The sequence below is a fragment of the Mixophyes fleayi genome, chromosome 2 (assembly GCF_038048845.1).
Source record: "Mixophyes fleayi isolate aMixFle1 chromosome 2, aMixFle1.hap1, whole genome shotgun sequence".
Classification (NCBI taxonomy): Eukaryota; Metazoa; Chordata; class Amphibia; order Anura; family Limnodynastidae; genus Mixophyes; species Mixophyes fleayi.
The window spans coordinates 184,454,446-184,473,397 of record NC_134403.1 but is presented as its reverse complement, the minus strand read 5'-3'; the positions used below and the strand labels follow the sequence as shown (position 1 = coordinate 184,473,397).

The following is an 18,952-nucleotide window of genomic DNA, read 5'->3' as shown; positions in this document are numbered from 1 at the left end:
CAGTCTTTAGCTAGTCAGTGCAATTTCAGATTTTTTTTTAAATTAGATTTGTATTTCATGGACTGTGTTGTGCTTTCTATTTTCCTTTTACAGTTAGGAACTAAAGAGCCAGTGTGAGTGAGACAGTGAGTGAGGCTGCTGGAGCTGCTGTGCATTATCTCTGTCTAACTCCTCCCACTTGTTTTAGATCCTGGTGAACTAATCTTTGCCAGAGCTGTGAATTAAATGAGTTAGTTCACTTTGAAGATTAGTTCATTTTGAACTGATCATTTGTGAACTACCCATCACTATCTAAGTGGCAATAGAGCTATACTCAAGCCTTGTATTATGACAAAAGCATTTGTATGTTTTGCTCAAGAAGAAACTAACAACAACTAGCACATATTTAAAAACATTTAAAAATGCAGGTTGAATGCTCTTAGAAAATAATGTAAATCCCTACGAAGCACATATGTTAACACAGTAAGATTTATATGAATGTTTAATGCATAAGAAACCCCAGTGTGTGTTTACTTCAACAGACAAACTGTGCTTTAAAATATTAGTCTTTGTTAAATGTATCTAAAAATGTATCTAATTTTATCCTTGTCTTTTGTTAATATTTCTTTATGCCTGTTCATTCAAACTGTAGCAATATGGAACAAAATATAGTTACAAGTGTCTTTTACTAGTTTCAGAAATGTATTACGTGATCTCTGATGCCTAAAATGATTAGTCAGACTAGCATGGTACAGGATGATTTCCAATTGGCTACTGGACGTCACATATGCAAATTATCAGTAGAGTGTAGTTGTAAACTGTAAGATTACAGCCAGAGGTCTAATTGAAATGTAAAACCTTGTGGCTGTATGTGAAAGTCACTATTCATATCCTTTACAATGTATACGAACGTTTAAATGTATATATTTGTAGTATGTTATACAAAAAAATCACTACAATGTTAAAAAGATTCCCATAATGCCTGTCCCTTTACTGCAGCAGTGTTGAGTTAAGACTATACTTTCAGGGATCATTTCTATAGTTCATAACTTCGGAAATGTGCTCTAAAGTGTACAGACTCACCAACCATGAGGAAGAGCTTTAGTGATTTCTCCTGAGCGTGAAGTGAGCTTATAGTGCTGCTTTATTGTAGCTACTATCTGCTTTTGATGACCGTTTCTCTTTTCCTTCATGGGAGAGTAGGAGGGAGAGATCACCAGCTGAGTGGTTGTTTTTTTGGTTTGTTAATAACAGTAAGATTGAAGTGTGATAGTACTGCACATTTAGCCATGCAGTATCTCAATGTTATGTCTGTATTTTTGTATCTTCCTGCAATACAAATTATTCCTGATCTAAAAGTCTGCTAGTTGTTTTCAATAGTTAAGACTGCTGCTTACAAGCAAACCAGCTCATCTAAGTGTAGTCGTGGGAAATCTAGTTCATTTTGGAGATTAGTTCATTCTGATTTAGTTCTGTCAGAAGATTAATTCATTTAGTTCAGTTAGATCACTGGCTCTGGAACACTGCTGAGAAAAGTGATTGGAGACATAGGGAGGTATTCAATTGGCCGTGAGTTTTTTTTGCCCCCGCGGCGTTAACAAGAAAAAAAAAAACTCTTGTGGGTTTTTAACTGCAATAGCGACCGTTTTTATTTAGCGCAGTGCGAAAACGCGTGCAATTCAATTGAAAAAGAGGGAACTCTGCCCCAGCGCGTTAATCATTGTGTGTTCGAGTTTTTAGGGGAATAAAGGGGAGTTTTAACGTGGTCATGCTTAACCCCCAAAAAAGGTTTTGCATACATTTTCATACACTAGATTGCATTACACATTGATAATATCTACATTACAGTACTTTCTTTAGCATCAATTTTTATTGAACTATTTTTTTACCATAGAATCATCGATACCATGTCAAAACACATTACTACATTCATATTTGTACCAAAAACATACATAAATATTAATGAATTAGTGATTTTATTTATTTATTTATTTTTTATTTTTTTTAATTTAATTATTTTTTCATAAGAAAATCAACTTTTACATGTTAGGCATTAGTGATAAACATAGTTAAACAGCATATTTGCCTGTTTAACGCGCTGCTTTAAAAAACAATTGAATATCTTTTAACGCGGGTGCCTCTCGCACACCCTATACTTTCAATAGACCTTCCACTGGAGTGCGAGAGGACCGTTTCATGAAAAACAACAGTGTTAAAAATGGAATTGAATTGCGGGTAAAGTTAACCCGCTTGAAAATGATAAAAAACAGCGTTAAAATGACTTAACGTGGTCTAAAAAAAAAACCTTGCGGACAATTGAATACCCCCCATAGATCTAGTCTATTACACATACTGTAGGGATATCTACTACTACCTCATTAGATGAGTTATTGTCCTGTTAGAATGATCAGATAAGTTTAATATGTCTGATCATTTTTAATATTTTAAAAAGGGCAAGCACTTATACAAAAACTAATAGTGACATGTTGAGCTCTGCAAAGTTAATTACATTTTCATTCTTATTTTTTACTTCCATAATATTTAAATGAGAACTACCTAAATTCAGAGTATTATAAAGTGTCATTTTTTTGCTTTTAAAATACAGTGATTGGATAAAAAAAACAACTTACCTTTGACCTAATACGTGCCAACTCTCCCAGACCTACCCGGAATTCTGGGCATATTAGAGCTGGCATGACGCGATTGTCGGGGAATGGCGCCATTTTGGCTCTGCTCTCTGTGGTGTAATGCCTGTTTTGGGTCTTTTTACAGCTGTTAAAAGACCCAAAACAGGCATCATGTCACTGGCGGCGGAGCCAAAATGGCGTGATTCACGAAGCTCGTCTAACTCCGCCCATACCCTGCTCCAGGAAATGACCAACATAAAGTTGGCAAGTATGACTAATCAGCTTCTGTCACTTATCTAGCAGAGTCTATAAAATGGCAGAAAGTGATTGGTTGCTATGGGCAACATTTCCAATTTATCTCTCGTAAAGGTTTAATACATCTCCCCTGTATATATGGTGGATCAAACAGAACTACATTATATAGCATGCAGCACTCAGCAGTGCACTGTGTCTTGAGCTGACGGAAGGGAAAGTATCCTGTGGCTTGTGAGCTTAATGATCTAAATCAGTGGTTCCCAAACTTTCTCAGTTCGAGGCACCCTTAGGGTCACCATAATTTTTCTAAGGCACCCCTAAGCCAAAATAATTACCAGGTTGTCACGCTTTTTAAGTAGTTGGGTCAAAATAACGTAAGATGTATTTAGGCTCCTTCACCATCTCACACTCTGTGTCCCCCTTTCGCCATCTCACACTCTGTCTTCCTCTTCATCAGCTCACACTCTGTCTCCCTCTTCATCAGCTCACACTCTGTCTCCCTCTTCATCAGCATCTCACTCTGTCCCCCCCTTCAGCATCTCACTATCCTCCCCCTTCAACATCTCACTGTCCCCCCCTTCAGCATCTCACTCTGTCCCCACCCTTCAGCATCTCACTCTGTCCCCCCTTCAGCATCTCACTCTGTCCCCCCCTTCAGCATCTTACTTTGCCCCCCCCCTTCAGCATCTCTCTCTGTCCCCCCCTTCAGCATCTCTCTGTCCCTCCCTTCAGCATCTCACTGTTCTCCCCCTTCAGCATCTCACTGTCGTCCCCCCTTCAGCATCTCACTCTGTCCCCATCTTTCAGCATCTCACTCTGTCCCCCCCTTCAGCATCTCACTCTGTCCCCCCTTCAGCATTTCACTCTGTCCCCTCCTTCAGCATCTCACTCTGTCTCCCCCTTCCGCATCTCACTCTGTCCCCCCTTCAGCATCTCTCTCTGTGCCCCCCTTCAGTATCTCTCTGCCCCCCCCCCCCCCCTTCAGCAACTCACACTCTGGCCCCCTTTACTCTCCGTTCCTTTACTTACCTTCTTTCCTCATTTTCTGCTGTATTCTTTCCTGATGTCCTCTCTGCTGCTGCTCCTCACTGACACTGTTGGACGTGATTACGTCACGCACGGCAGTCAGTGAAAACAGTGAGGAGGAGGATCCGGTGCTGGATTGGTAAGTTTTTTTTTTCCTTCTTTTGCAAGGGCGGCCGCGGTACCTTTCTTGACGGAGCCGCGGCGCACACTTTGGGAACCGCTGATCTAAATGATTCAAAAGAGCCAAATGAACTAGATGAACTATTGAACTCCTGAGCCAAGAGAATGACTCATGACTCATAGATCAGTGATCAGAGTCCAACAAAATGTCTGAGCACAGCAGTGCAACCTTTGGTAGTTTAGGGGTACTGACTCGTGAGTATTACATGAGAGAGCTGAATAGCAGTGCTGCTGTATTATCACCTACAAACTCAGTAGCATATTTAGCACAGATAGGGAGTGGGGAGTTCAGGACCCAGTACCAAAGCCAGAATTAAAACTAATAGGACATTGATTTTATCACAAACAGGTGAGTAACATGCACATACACACACAGACACTCACTCACACTCAGTCTTTAGCTAGTCAGTGCAATTTCAGATTTTTTTTTAAATTAGATTTGTATTTCATGGACTGTGTTGTGCTTTCTATTTTCCTTTTACAGTTAGGAACTAAAGAGCCAGTGTGAGTGAGACAGTGAGTGAGGCTGCTGGAGCTGCTGTGCATTATCTCTGTCTAACTCCTCCCACTTGTTTTAGATCCTGGTGAACTAATCTTTGCCAGAGCTGTGAATTAAATGAGTTAGTTCACTTTGAAGATTAGTTCATTTTGAACTGATCATTTGTGAACTACCCATCACTATCTAAGTGGCAATAGAGCTATACTCAAGCCTTGTATTATGACAAAAGCATTTGTATGTTTTGCTCAAGAAGAAACTAACAACAACTAGCACATATTTAAAAACATTTAAAAATGCAGGTTGAATGCTCTTAGAAAATAATGTAAATCCCTACGAAGCACATATGTTAACACAGTAAGATTTATATGAATGTTTAATGCATAAGAAACCCCAGTGTGTGTTTACTTCAACAGACAAACTGTGCTTTAAAATATTAGTCTTTGTTAAATGTATCTAAAAATGTATCTAATTTTATCCTTGTCTTTTGTTAATATTTCTTTATGCCTGTTCATTCAAACTGTAGCAATATGGAACAAAATATAGTTACAAGTGTCTTTTACTAGTTTCAGAAATGTATTACGTGATCTCTGATGCCTAAAATGATTAGTCAGACTAGCATGGTACAGGATGATTTCCAATTGGCTACTGGACGTCACATATGCAAATTATCAGTAGAGTGTAGTTGTAAACTGTAAGATTACAGCCAGAGGTCTAATTGAAATGTAAAACCTTGTGGCTGTATGTGAAAGTCACTATTCATATCCTTTACAATGTATACGAACGTTTAAATGTATATATTTGTAGTATGTTATACAAAAAAATCACTACAATGTTAAAAAGATTCCCATAATGCCTGTCCCTTTACTGCAGCAGTGTTGAGTTAAGACTATACTTTCAGGGATCATTTCTATAGTTCATAACTTCGGAAATGTGCTCTAAAGTGTACAGACTCACCAACCATGAGGAAGAGCTTTAGTGATTTCTCCTGAGCGTGAAGTGAGCTTATAGTGCTGCTTTATTGTAGCTACTATCTGCTTTTGATGACCGTTTCTCTTTTCCTTCATGGGAGAGTAGGAGGGAGAGATCACCAGCTGAGTGGTTGTTTTTTTGGTTTGTTAATAACAGTAAGATTGAAGTGTGTTAGTACTGCACATTTAGCCATGCAGTATCTCAATGTTATGTCTGTATTTTTGTATCTTCCTGCAATACAAATTATTCCTGATCTAAAAGTCTGCTAGTTGTTTTCAATAGTTAAGACTGCTGCTTACAAGCAAACCAGCTCATCTAAGTGTAGTCGTGGGAAATCTAGTTCATTTTGGAGATTAGTAGTGATGGGAAATCTAGTTCATTTTGGAGATTAGTTCATTCTGATTTAGTTCTGTCAGAAGATTAATTCATTTAGTTCAGTTAGATCACTGGCTCTGGAACACTGCTGAGAAAAGTGATTGGAGACATAGGGAGGTATTCAATTGGCCGTGAGTTTTTTTTGCCCCCGCGGCGTTAACAAGAAAAAAAAAAACTCTTGTGGGTTTTTAACTGCAATAGCGACCGTTTTTATTTAGCGCAGTGCGAAAACGCGTACAATTCAATTGAAAAAGAGGGAACTCTGCCCCAGCGCGTTAATCATTGTGTGTTCGAGTTTTTAGGGGAATAAAGGGGAGTTTTAACGTGGTCATGCTTAACCCCCAAAAAAGGTTTTGCATACATTTTCATACACTAGATTGCATTACACATTGATAATATCTACATTACAGTACTTTCTTTAGCATCAATTTTTATTGAACTATTTTTTTACCATAGAATCATCGATACCATGTCAAAACACATTACTACATTCATATTTGTACCAAAAACATACATAAATATTAATGAATTAGTGATTTTATTTATTTATTTATTTTTTATTTTTTTTAATTTAATTATTTTTTCATAAGAAAATCAACTTTTACATGTTAGGCATTAGTGATAAACATAGTTAAACAGCATATTTGCCTGTTTAACGCGCTGCTTTAAAAAACAATTGAATATCTTTTAACGCGGGTGCCTCTCGCACACCCTATACTTTCAATAGACCTTCCACTGGAGTGCGAGAGGACCGTTTCATGAAAAACAACAGTGTTAAAAATGGAATTGAATTGCGGGTAAAGTTAACCCGCTTGAAAATGATAAAAAACAGCGTTAAAATGACTTAACGTGGTCTAAAAAAAAAACCTTGCGGACAATTGAATACCCCCCATAGATCTAGTCTATTACACATACTGTAGGGATATCTACTACTACCTCATTAGATGAGTTATTGTCCTGTTAGAATGATCAGATAAGTTTAATATGTCTGATCATTTTTAATATTTTAAAAAGGGCAAGCACTTATACAAAAACTAATAGTGACATGTTGAGCTCTGCAAAGTTAATTACATTTTCATTCTTATTTTTTACTTCCATAATATTTAAATGAGAACTACCTAAATTCAGAGTATTATAAAGTGTCATTTTTTTGCTTTTAAAATACAGTGATTGGATAAAAAAAACAACTTACCTTTGACCTAATACGTGCCAACTCTCCCAGACCTACCCGGAATTCTGGGCATATTAGAGCTGGCATGACGCGATTGTCGGGGAATGGCGCCATTTTGGCTCTGCTCTCTGTGGTGTAATGCCTGTTTTGGGTCTTTTTACAGCTGTTAAAAGACCCAAAACAGGCATCATGTCACTGGCGGCGGAGCCAAAATGGCGTGATTCACGAAGCTCGTCTAACTCCGCCCATACCCTGCTCCAGGAAATGACCAACATAAAGTTGGCAAGTATGACTAATCAGCTTCTGTCACTTATCTAGCAGAGTCTATAAAATGGCAGAAAGTGATTGGTTGCTATGGGCAACATTTCCAAATTATCTCTCGTAAAGGTTTAATACATCTCCCCTGTATATATGGTGGATCAAACAGAACTACATTATATAGCATGCAGCACTCAGCAGTGCACTGTGTCTTGAGCTGACGGAAGGGAAAGTATCCTGTGGCTTGTGAGCTTAATGATCTAAATCAGTGGTTCCCAAACTTTCTCAGTTCGAGGCACCCTTAGGGTCACCATAATTTTTCTAAGGCACCCCTAAGCCAAAATAATTACCAGGTTGTCACGCTTTTTAAGTAGTTGGGTCAAAATAACGTAAGATGTATTTAGGCTCCTTCACCATCTCACACTCTGTGTCCCCCTTTCGCCATCTCACACTCTGTCTTCCTCTTCATCAGCTCACACTCTGTCTCCCTCTTCATCAGCTCACACTCTGTCTCCCTCTTCATCAGCATCTCACTCTGTCCCCCCCTTCAGCATCTCACTATCCTCCCCCTTCAACATCTCACTGTCCCCCCCTTCAGCATCTCACTCTGTCCCCACCCTTCAGCATCTCACTCTGTCCCCCCTTCAGCATCTCACTCTGTCCCCCCCTTCAGCATCTTACTTTGCCCCCCCCCCTTCAGCATCTCTCTCTGTCCCCCCCTTCAGCATCTCTCTGTCCCTCCCTTCAGCATCTCACTGTTCTCCCCCTTCAGCATCTCACTGTCGTCCCCCCTTCAGCATCTCACTCTGTCCCCATCTTTCAGCATCTCACTCTGTCCCCCCCTTCAGCATCTCACTCTGTCCCCCCTTCAGCATTTCACTCTGTCCCCTCCTTCAGCATCTCACTCTGTCTCCCCCTTCCGCATCTCACTCTGTCCCCCCTTCAGCATCTCTCTCTGTGCCCCCCTTCAGTATCTCTCTGCCCCCCCCCCCTTCAGCAACTCACACTCTGGCCCCCTTTACTCTCCGTTCCTTTACTTACCTTCTTTCCTCATTTTCTGCTGTATTCTTTCCTGATGTCCTCTCTGCTGCTGCTCCTCACTGACACTGTTGGACGTGATTACGTCACGCACGGCAGTCAGTGAAAACAGTGAGGAGGAGGATCCGGTGCTGGATTGGTAAGTTTTTTTTTTCCTTCTTTTGCAAGGGCGGCCGCGGTACCTTTCTTGACGGAGCCGCGGCGCACACTTTGGGAACCGCTGATCTAAATGATTCAAAAGAGCCAAATGAACTAGATGAACTATTGAACTCCTGAGCCAAGAGAATGACTCATGACTCATAGATCAGTGATCAGAGTCCAACAAAATGTCTGAGCACAGCAGTGCAACCTTTGGTAGTTTAGGGGTACTGACTCGTGAGTATTACATGAGAGAGCTGAATAGCAGTGCTGCTGTATTATCACCTACAAACTCAGTAGCATATTTAGCACAGATAGGGAGTGGGGAGTTCAGGACCCAGTACCAAAGCCAGAATTAAAACTAATAGGACATTGATTTTATCACAAACAGGTGAGTAACATGCACATACACACACAGACACTCACTCACACTCAGTCTTTAGCTAGTCAGTGCAATTTCAGATTTTTTTTTAAATTAGATTTGTATTTCATGGACTGTGTTGTGCTTTCTATTTTCCTTTTACAGTTAGGAACTAAAGAGCCAGTGTGAGTGAGACAGTGAGTGAGGCTGCTGGAGCTGCTGTGCATTATCTCTGTCTAACTCCTCCCACTTGTTTTAGATCCTGGTGAACTAATCTTTGCCAGAGCTGTGAATTAAATGAGTTAGTTCACTTTGAAGATTAGTTCATTTTGAACTGATCATTTGTGAACTACCCATCACTATCTAAGTGGCAATAGAGCTATACTCAAGCCTTGTATTATGACAAAAGCATTTGTATGTTTTGCTCAAGAAGAAACTAACAACAACTAGCACATATTTAAAAACATTTAAAAATGCAGGTTGAATGCTCTTAGAAAATAATGTAAATCCCTACGAAGCACATATGTTAACACAGTAAGATTTATATGAATGTTTAATGCATAAGAAACCCCAGTGTGTGTTTACTTCAACAGACAAACTGTGCTTTAAAATATTAGTCTTTGTTAAATGTATCTAAAAATGTATCTAATTTTATCCTTGTCTTTTGTTAATATTTCTTTATGCCTGTTCATTCAAACTGTAGCAATATGGAACAAAATATAGTTACAAGTGTCTTTTACTAGTTTCAGAAATGTATTACGTGATCTCTGATGCCTAAAATGATTAGTCAGACTAGCATGGTACAGGATGATTTCCAATTGGCTACTGGACGTCACATATGCAAATTATCAGTAGAGTGTAGTTGTAAACTGTAAGATTACAGCCAGAGGTCTAATTGAAATGTAAAACCTTGTGGCTGTATGTGAAAGTCACTATTCATATCCTTTACAATGTATACGAACGTTTAAATGTATATATTTGTAGTATGTTATACAAAAAAATCACTACAATGTTAAAAAGATTCCCATAATGCCTGTCCCTTTACTGCAGCAGTGTTGAGTTAAGACTATACTTTCAGGGATCATTTCTATAGTTCATAACTTCGGAAATGTGCTCTAAAGTGTACAGACTCACCAACCATGAGGAAGAGCTTTAGTGATTTCTCCTGAGCGTGAAGTGAGCTTATAGTGCTGCTTTATTGTAGCTACTATCTGCTTTTGATGACCGTTTCTCTTTTCCTTCATGGGAGAGTAGGAGGGAGAGATCACCAGCTGAGTGGTTGTTTTTTTGGTTTGTTAATAACAGTAAGATTGAAGTGTGTTAGTACTGCACATTTAGCCATGCAGTATCTCAATGTTATGTCTGTATTTTTGTATCTTCCTGCAATACAAATTATTCCTGATCTAAAAGTCTGCTAGTTGTTTTCAATAGTTAAGACTGCTGCTTACAAGCAAACCAGCTCATCTAAGTGTAGTCGTGGGAAATCTAGTTCATTTTGGAGATTAGTTCATTCTGATTTAGTTCTGTCAGAAGATTAATTCATTTAGTTCAGTTAGATCACTGGCTCTGGAACACTGCTGAGAAAAGTGATTGGAGACATAGGGAGGTATTCAATTGGCCGTGAGTTTTTTTTGCCCCCGCGGCGTTAACAAGAAAAAAAAAAACTCTTGTGGGTTTTTAACTGCAATAGCGACCGTTTTTATTTAGCGCAGTGCGAAAACGCGTGCAATTCAATTGAAAAAGAGGGAACTCTGCCCCAGCGCGTTAATCATTGTGTGTTCGAGTTTTTAGGGGAATAAAGGGGAGTTTTAACGTGGTCATGCTTAACCCCCAAAAAAGGTTTTGCATACATTTTCATACACTAGATTGCATTACACATTGATAATATCTACATTACAGTACTTTCTTTAGCATCAATTTTTATTGAACTATTTTTTTACCATAGAATCATCGATACCATGTCAAAACACATTACTACATTCATATTTGTACCAAAAACATACATAAATATTAATGAATTAGTGATTTTATTTATTTATTTTTTTTTTATTTTTTTTAATTTAATTATTTTTTCATAAGAAAATCAACTTTTACATGTTAGGCATTAGTGATAAACATAGTTAAACAGCATATTTGCCTGTTTAACGCGCTGCTTTAAAAAACAATTGAATATCTTTTAACGCGGGTGCCTCTCGCACACCCTATACTTTCAATAGACCTTCCACTGGAGTGCGAGAGGACCGTTTCATGAAAAACAACAGTGTTAAAAATGGAATTGAATTGCGGGTAAAGTTAACCCGCTTGAAAATGATAAAAAACAGCGTTAAAATGACTTAACGTGGTCTAAAAAAAAAACCTTGCGGACAATTGAATACCCCCCATAGATCTAGTCTATTACACATACTGTAGGGATATCTACTACTACCTCATTAGATGAGTTATTGTCCTGTTAGAATGATCAGATAAGTTTAATATGTCTGATCATTTTTAATATTTTAAAAAGGGCAAGCACTTATACAAAAACTAATAGTGACATGTTGAGCTCTGCAAAGTTAATTACATTTTCATTCTTATTTTTTACTTCCATAATATTTAAATGAGAACTACCTAAATTCAGAGTATTATAAAGTGTCATTTTTTTGCTTTTAAAATACAGTGATTGGATAAAAAAAACAACTTACCTTTGACCTAATATGTGCCAACTCTCCCAGACCTACCCGGAATTCTGGGCATATTAGAGCTGGCATGACGCGATTGTCGGGGAATGGCGCCATTTTGGCTCTGCCCTCTGTGGTGTAATGCCTGTTTTGGGTCTTTTTACAGCTGTTAAAAGACCCAAAACAGGCATCATGTCACTGGCGGCGGAGCCAAAATGGCGTGATTCACGAAGCTCGTCCAACTCCGCCCATACCCTGCTCCAGGAAATGACCAACATAAAGTTGGCAAGTATGACTAATCAGCTTCTGTCACTTATCTAGCAGAGTCTATAAAATGGCAGAAAGTGATTGGTTGCTATGGGCAACATTTCCAATTTATCTCTCGTAAAGGTTTAATACATCTCCCCTGTATATATGGTGGATCAAACAGAACTACATTATATAGCATGCAGCACTCAGCAGTGCACTGTGTCTTGAGCTGACGGAAGGGAAAGTATCCTGTGGCTTGTGAGCTTAATGATCTAAATCAGTGGTTCCCAAACTTTCTCAGTTCGAGGCACCCTTAGGGTCACCATAATTTTTCTAAGGCACCCCTAAGCCAAAATAATTACCAGGTTGTCACGCTTTTTAAGTAGTTGGGTCAAAATAACGTAAGATGTATTTAGGCTCCTTCACCATCTCACACTCTGTGTCCCCCTTTCGCCATCTCACACTCTGTCTTCCTCTTCATCAGCTCACACTCTGTCTCCCTCTTCATCAGCTCACACTCTGTCTCCCTCTTCATCAGCATCTCACTCTGTCCCCCCCTTCAGCATCTCACTATCCTCCCCCTTCAACATCTCACTGTCCCCCCCTTCAGCATCTCACTCTGTCCCCACCCTTCAGCATCTCACTCTGTCCCCCCTTCAGCATCTCACTCTGTCCCCCCCTTCAGCATCTTACTTTGCCCCCCCCCCTTCAGCATCTCTCTCTGTCCCCCCTTCAGCATCTCTCTGTCCCTCCCTTCAGCATCTCACTGTTCTCCCCCTTCAGCATCTCACTGTCGTCCCCCCTTCAGCATCTCACTCTGTCCCCATCTTTCAGCATCTCACTCTGTCCCCCCCTTCAGCATCTCACTCTGTCCCCCCTTCAGCATTTCACTCTGTCCCCTCCTTCAGCATCTCACTCTGTCTCCCCCTTCCGCATCTCACTCTGTCTCCCCCTTCCGCATCTCACTCTGTCCCCCCTTCAGCATCTCACTCTGTCCCCCCCTTCAGCATCTTACTTTGCCCCCCCCCTTCAGCATCTCTCTCTGTCCCCCCCTTCAGCATCTCTCTGTCCCTCCCTTCAGCATCTCACTGTTCTCCCCCTTCAGCATCTCACTGTCGTCCCCCCTTCAGCATCTCACTCTGTCCCCATCTTTCAGCATCTCACTCTGTCCCCCCCTTCAGCATCTCACTCTGTCCCCCCTTCAGCATTTCACTCTGTCCCCTCCTTCAGCATCTCACTCTGTCTCCCCCTTCCGCATCTCACTCTGTCCCCCCTTCAGCATCTCTCTCTGTGCCCCCCTTCAGTATCTCTCTGCCCCCCCCCCCCCTTCAGCAACTCACACTCTGGCCCCCTTTACTCTCCGTTCCTTTACTTACCTTCTTTCCTCATTTTCTGCTGTATTCTTTCCTGATGTCCTCTCTGCTGCTGCTCCTCACTGACACTGTTGGACGTGATTACGTCACGCACGGCAGTCAGTGAAAACAGTGAGGAGGAGGATCCGGTGCTGGATTGGTAAGTTTTTTTTTTCCTTCTTTTGCAAGGGCGGCCGCGGTACCTTTCTTGACGGAGCCGCGGCGCACACTTTGGGAACCGCTGATCTAAATGATTCAAAAGAGCCAAATGAACTAGATGAACTATTGAACTCCTGAGCCAAGAGAATGACTCATGACTCATAGATCAGTGATCAGAGTCCAACAAAATGTCTGAGCACAGCAGTGCAACCTTTGGTAGTTTAGGGGTACTGACTCGTGAGTATTACATGAGAGAGCTGAATAGCAGTGCTGCTGTATTATCACCTACAAACTCAGTAGCATATTTAGCACAGATAGGGAGTGGGGAGTTCAGGACCCAGTACCAAAGCCAGAATTAAAACTAATAGGACATTGATTTTATCACAAACAGGTGAGTAACATGCACATACACACACAGACACTCACTCACACTCAGTCTTTAGCTAGTCAGTGCAATTTCAGATTTTTTTTTAAATTAGATTTGTATTTCATGGACTGTGTTGTGCTTTCTATTTTCCTTTTACAGTTAGGAACTAAAGAGCCAGTGTGAGTGAGACAGTGAGTGAGGCTGCTGGAGCTGCTGTGCATTATCTCTGTCTAACTCCTCCCACTTGTTTTAGATCCTGGTGAACTAATCTTTGCCAGAGCTGTGAATTAAATGAGTTAGTTCACTTTGAAGATTAGTTCATTTTGAACTGATCATTTGTGAACTACCCATCACTATCTAAGTGGCAATAGAGCTATACTCAAGCCTTGTATTATGACAAAAGCATTTGTATGTTTTGCTCAAGAAGAAACTAACAACAGCTAGCACATATTTAAAAACATTTAAAAATGCAGGTTGAATGCTCTTAGAAAATAATGTAAATCCCTACGAAGCACATATGTTAACACAGTAAGATTTATATGAATGTTTAATGCATAAGAAACCCCAGTGTGTGTTTACTTCAACAGACAAACTGTGCTTTAAAATATTAGTCTTTGTTAAATGTATCTAAAAATGTATCTAATTTTATCCTTGTCTTTTGTTAATATTTCTTTATGCCTGTTCATTCAAACTGTAGCAATATGGAACAAAATATAGTTACAAGTGTCTTTTACTAGTTTCAGAAATGTATTACGTGATCTCTGATGCCTAAAATGATTAGTCAGACTAGCATGGTACAGGATGATTTCCAATTGGCTACTGGACGTCACATATGCAAATTATCAGTAGAGTGTAGTTGTAAACTGTAAGATTACAGCCAGAGGTCTAATTGAAATGTAAAACCTTGTGGCTGTATGTGAAAGTCACTATTCATATCCTTTACAATGTATACGAACGTTTAAATGTATATATTTGTAGTATGTTATACAAAAAAATCACTACAATGTTAAAAAGATTCCCATAATGCCTGTCCCTTTACTGCAGCAGTGTTGAGTTAAGACTATACTTTCAGGGATCATTTCTATAGTTCATAACTTCGGAAATGTGCTCTAAAGTGTACAGACTCACCAACCATGAGGAAGAGCTTTAGTGATTTCTCCTGAGCGTGAAGTGAGCTTATAGTGCTGCTTTATTGTAGCTACTATCTGCTTTTGATGACCGTTTCTCTTTTCCTTCATGGGAGAGTAGGAGGGAGAGATCACCAGCTGAGTGGTTGTTTTTTTGGTTTGTTAATAACAGTAAGATTGAAGTGTGTTAGTACTGCACATTTAGCCATGCAGTATCTCAATGTTATGTCTGTATTTTTGTATCTTCCTGCAATACAAATTATTCCTGATCTAAAAGTCTGCTAGTTGTTATCAATAGTTAAGACTGCTGCTTACAAGCAAACCAGCTCATCTAAGTGTAGTTGTGGGAAATCTAGTTCATTTTGGAGATTAGTAGTGATGGGAAATCTAGTTCATTTTGGAGATTAGTTCTTTCTGATTTAGTTCTGTCAGAAGATTAATTCATTTAGTTCAGTTAGATCACTGGCTCTGGAACACTGCTGAGAAAAGTGATTGGAGACATAGGGAGGTATTCAATTGGCCGTGAGTTTTTTTTGCCCCCGCGGCGTTAACAAGAAAAAAAAAAACTCTTGTGGGTTTTTAACTGCAATAGCGACCGTTTTTATTTAGCGCAGTGCGAAAACGCGTGCAATTCAATTGAAAAAGAGGGAACTCTGCCCCAGCGCGTTAATCATTGTGTGTTCGAGTTTTTAGGGGAATAAAGGGGAGTTTTAACGTGGTCATGCTTAACCCCCAAAAAAGGTTTTGCATACATTTTCATACACTAGATTGCATTACACATTGATAATATCTACATTACAGTACTTTCTTTAGCATCAATTTTTATTGAACTATTTTTTTACCATAGAATCATCGATACCATGTCAAAACACATTACTACATTCATATTTGTACCAAAAACATACATAAATATTAATGAATTAGTGATTTTATTTATTTATTTATTTTTTATTTTTTTTAATTTAATTATTTTTTCATAAGAAAATCAACTTTTACATGTTAGGCATTAGTGATAAACATAGTTAAACAGCATATTTGCCTGTTTAACGCGCTGCTTTAAAAAACAATTGAATATCTTTTAACGCGGGTGCCTCTCGCACACCCTATACTTTCAATAGACCTTCCACTGGAGTGCGAGAGGACCGTTTCATGAAAAACAACAGTGTTAAAAATGGAATTGAATTGCGGGTAAAGTTAACCCGCTTGAAAATGATAAAAAACAGCGTTAAAATGACTTAACGTGGTCTAAAAAAAAAACCTTGCGGACAATTGAATACCCCCCATAGATCTAGTCTATTACACATACTGTAGGGATATCTACTACTACCTCATTAGATGAGTTATTGTCCTGTTAGAATGATCAGATAAGTTTAATATGTCTGATCATTTTTAATATTTTAAAAAGGGCAAGCACTTATACAAAAACTAATAGTGACATGTTGAGCTCTGCAAAGTTAATTACATTTTCATTCTTATTTTTTACTTCCATAATATTTAAATGAGAACTACCTAAATTCAGAGTATTATAAAGTGTCATTTTTTTGCTTTTAAAATACAGTGATTGGATAAAAAAAACAACTTACCTTTGACCTAATACGTGCCAACTCTCCCAGACCTACCCGGAATTCTGGGCATATTAGAGCTGGCATGACGCGATTGTCGGGGAGTGGCGCCATTTTGGCTCTGCCCTCTGTGGTGTAATGCCTGTTTTGGGTCTTTTTACAGCTGTTAAAAGACCCAAAACAGGCATCATGTCACTGGCGGCGGAGCCAAAATGGCGTGATTCACGAAGCTCGTCCAACTCCGCCCATACCCTGCTCCAGGAAATGACCAACATAAAGTTGGCAAGTATGACTAATCAGCTTCTGTCACTTATCTAGCAGAGTCTATAAAATGGCAGAAAGTGATTGGTTGCTATGGGCAACATTTCCAATTTATCTCTCGTAAAGGTTTAATACATCTCCCCTGTATATATGGTGGATCAAACAGAACTACATTATATAGCATGCAGCACTCAGCAGTGCACTGTGTCTTGAGCTGACGGAAGGGAAAGTATCCTGTGGCTTGTGAGCTTAATGATCTAAATCAGTGGTTCCCAAACTTTCTCAGTTCGAGGCACCCTTAGGGTCACCATAATTTTTCTAAGGCACCCCTAAGCCAAAATAATTACCAGGTTGTCACGCTTTTTAAGTAGTTGGGTCAAAATAACGTAAGATGTATTTAGGCTCCTTCACCATCTCACACTCTGTGTCCCCCTTTCGCCATCTCACACTCTGTCTTCCTCTTCATCAGCTCACACTCTGTCTCCCTCTTCATCAGCTCACACTCTGTCTCCCTCTTCATCAGCATCTCACTCTGTCCCCCCCTTCAGCATCTCACTATCCTCCCCCTTCAACATCTCACTGTCCCCCCCTTCAGCATCTCACTCTGTCCCCACCCTTCAGCATCTCACTCTGTCCCCCCTTCAGCATCTCACTCTGTCCCCCCCTTCAGCATCTTACTTTGCCCCCCCCTTCAGCATCTCTCTCTGTCCCCCCCTTCAGCATCTCTCTGTCCCTGCCTTCAGCATCTCACTGTTCTCCCCCTTCAGCATCTCACTGTCGTCCCCCCTTCAGCATCTCACTCTGTCCCCATCTTTCAGCATCTCACTCTGTCCCCCCCTTCAGCATCTCACTCTGTCCCCCCTTCAGCATTTCACTCTGTCCCCTCCTTCAGCATCTCACTCTGTCTCCCCCTTCCGCATCTCACTCTGTCCCCCCTTCAGCATCTCTCTCTGTGCCCCCCTTCAGTATCTCTCTGCCCCCCCCCCTTCAGCAACTCACACTCTGGCCCCCTTTACTCTCCGTTCCTTTACTTACCTTCTTTCCTCATTTTCTGCTGTATTCTTTCCTGATGTCCTCTCTGCTGCTGCTCCTCACTGACACTGTTGGACGTGATTACGTCACGCACGGCAGTCAGTGAAAACAGTGAGGAGGAGGATCCGGTGCTGGATTGGTAAGTTTTTTTTTTCCTTCTTTTGCAAGGGCGGCCGCGGTACCTTTCTTGACGGAGCCGCGGCGCACACTTTGGGAACCGCTGATCTAAATGATTCAAAAGAGCCAAATGAACTAGATGAACTATTGAACTCCTGAGCCAAGAGAATGACTCATGACTCATAGATCAGTGATCAGAGTCCAACAAAATGTCTGAGCACAGCAGTGCAACCTTTGGTAGTTTAGGGGTACTGACTCGTGAGTATTACATGAGAGAGCTGAATAGCAGTGCTGCTGTATTAGCACCTACAAACTCAGTAGCATATTTAGCACAGATAGGGAGTGGGGAGTTCAGGACCCAGTACCAAAGCCAGAATTAAAACTAATAGGACATTGATTTTATCACAAACAGGTGAGTAACATGCACATACACACACAGACACTCACTCACACTCAGTCTTTAGCTAGTCAGTGCAATTTCAGATTTTTTTTTAAATTAGATTTGTATTTCATGGACTGTGTTGTGCTTTCTATTTTCCTTTTACAGTTAGGAACTAAAGAGCCAGTGTGAGTGAGACAGTGAGTGAGGCTGCTGGAGCTGCTGTGCATTATCTCTGTCTAACTCCTCCCACTTGTTTTAGATCCTGGTGAACTAATCTTTGCCAGAGCTGTGAATTAAATGAGTTAGTTCACTTTGAAGATTAGTTCATTTTGAACTGATCATTTGTGAACTACCCATCACTATCTAAGTGGCAATAGAGCTATACTCAAGCCTTGTATTATGACAAAAGCATTTGTATGTTTTGCTCAAGAAGAAACTAACAACAACTAGCACATATTTAAAAACATTTAAAAATGCAGGTTGAATGCTCTTAGAAAATAATGTAAATCCCTACGAAGCACATATGTTAACACAGTAAGATTTATATGAATGTTTAATGCATAAGAAACCCCAGTGTGTGTTTACTTCAACAGACAAACTGTGCTTTAAAATATTAGTCTTTGTTAAATGTATCTAAAAATGTATCTAATTTTATCCTTGTCTTTTGTTAATATTTCTTTATGCCTGTTCATTCAAACTGTAGCAATATGGAACAAAATATAGTTACAAGTGTCTTTTACTAGTTTCAGAAATGTATTACGTGATCTCTGATGCCTAAAATGATTAGTCAGACTAGCATGGTACAGGATGA

General features: G+C 39.9%; 1 protein-coding gene and 4 non-coding genes across 11 annotated transcripts in view; all 5 read left to right on the top strand.

Moving 5' to 3' along the window:
* Positions 1–18,952, top strand: part of TEX14 (testis expressed 14, intercellular bridge forming factor) — a 427,022-nt gene that overhangs the window by 34,398 nt on the left and 373,672 nt on the right. Inside the window, exon 1 of one of the 7 annotated variants that reach the window (XM_075195064.1) lies at positions 17,600–17,781. The exons of the other annotated variants lie outside the window; for them this stretch is intronic. The gene's annotated coding sequence lies outside the window, so the exon portion shown is untranslated. Of the gene's footprint in view, positions 1–17,599; positions 17,782–18,952 lie in introns of those variants that run through there. 7 annotated transcript variants of the gene reach the window in all.
* Positions 991–1,208, top strand: LOC142142044 (small nucleolar RNA U3). Its single transcript, XR_012688989.1, has one exon. It is a non-coding gene; the product is annotated as a small nucleolar RNA U3 (small nucleolar RNA).
* Positions 5,449–5,666, top strand: LOC142142043 (small nucleolar RNA U3). The gene has a single exon (XR_012688988.1). It is a non-coding gene; the product is annotated as a small nucleolar RNA U3 (small nucleolar RNA).
* LOC142142042 (small nucleolar RNA U3) lies at positions 9,939–10,156 on the top strand. Its single transcript, XR_012688987.1, has one exon. It is a non-coding gene; the product is annotated as a small nucleolar RNA U3 (small nucleolar RNA).
* Positions 14,717–14,934, top strand: LOC142142041 (small nucleolar RNA U3). Its single transcript, XR_012688986.1, has one exon. It is a non-coding gene; the product is annotated as a small nucleolar RNA U3 (small nucleolar RNA).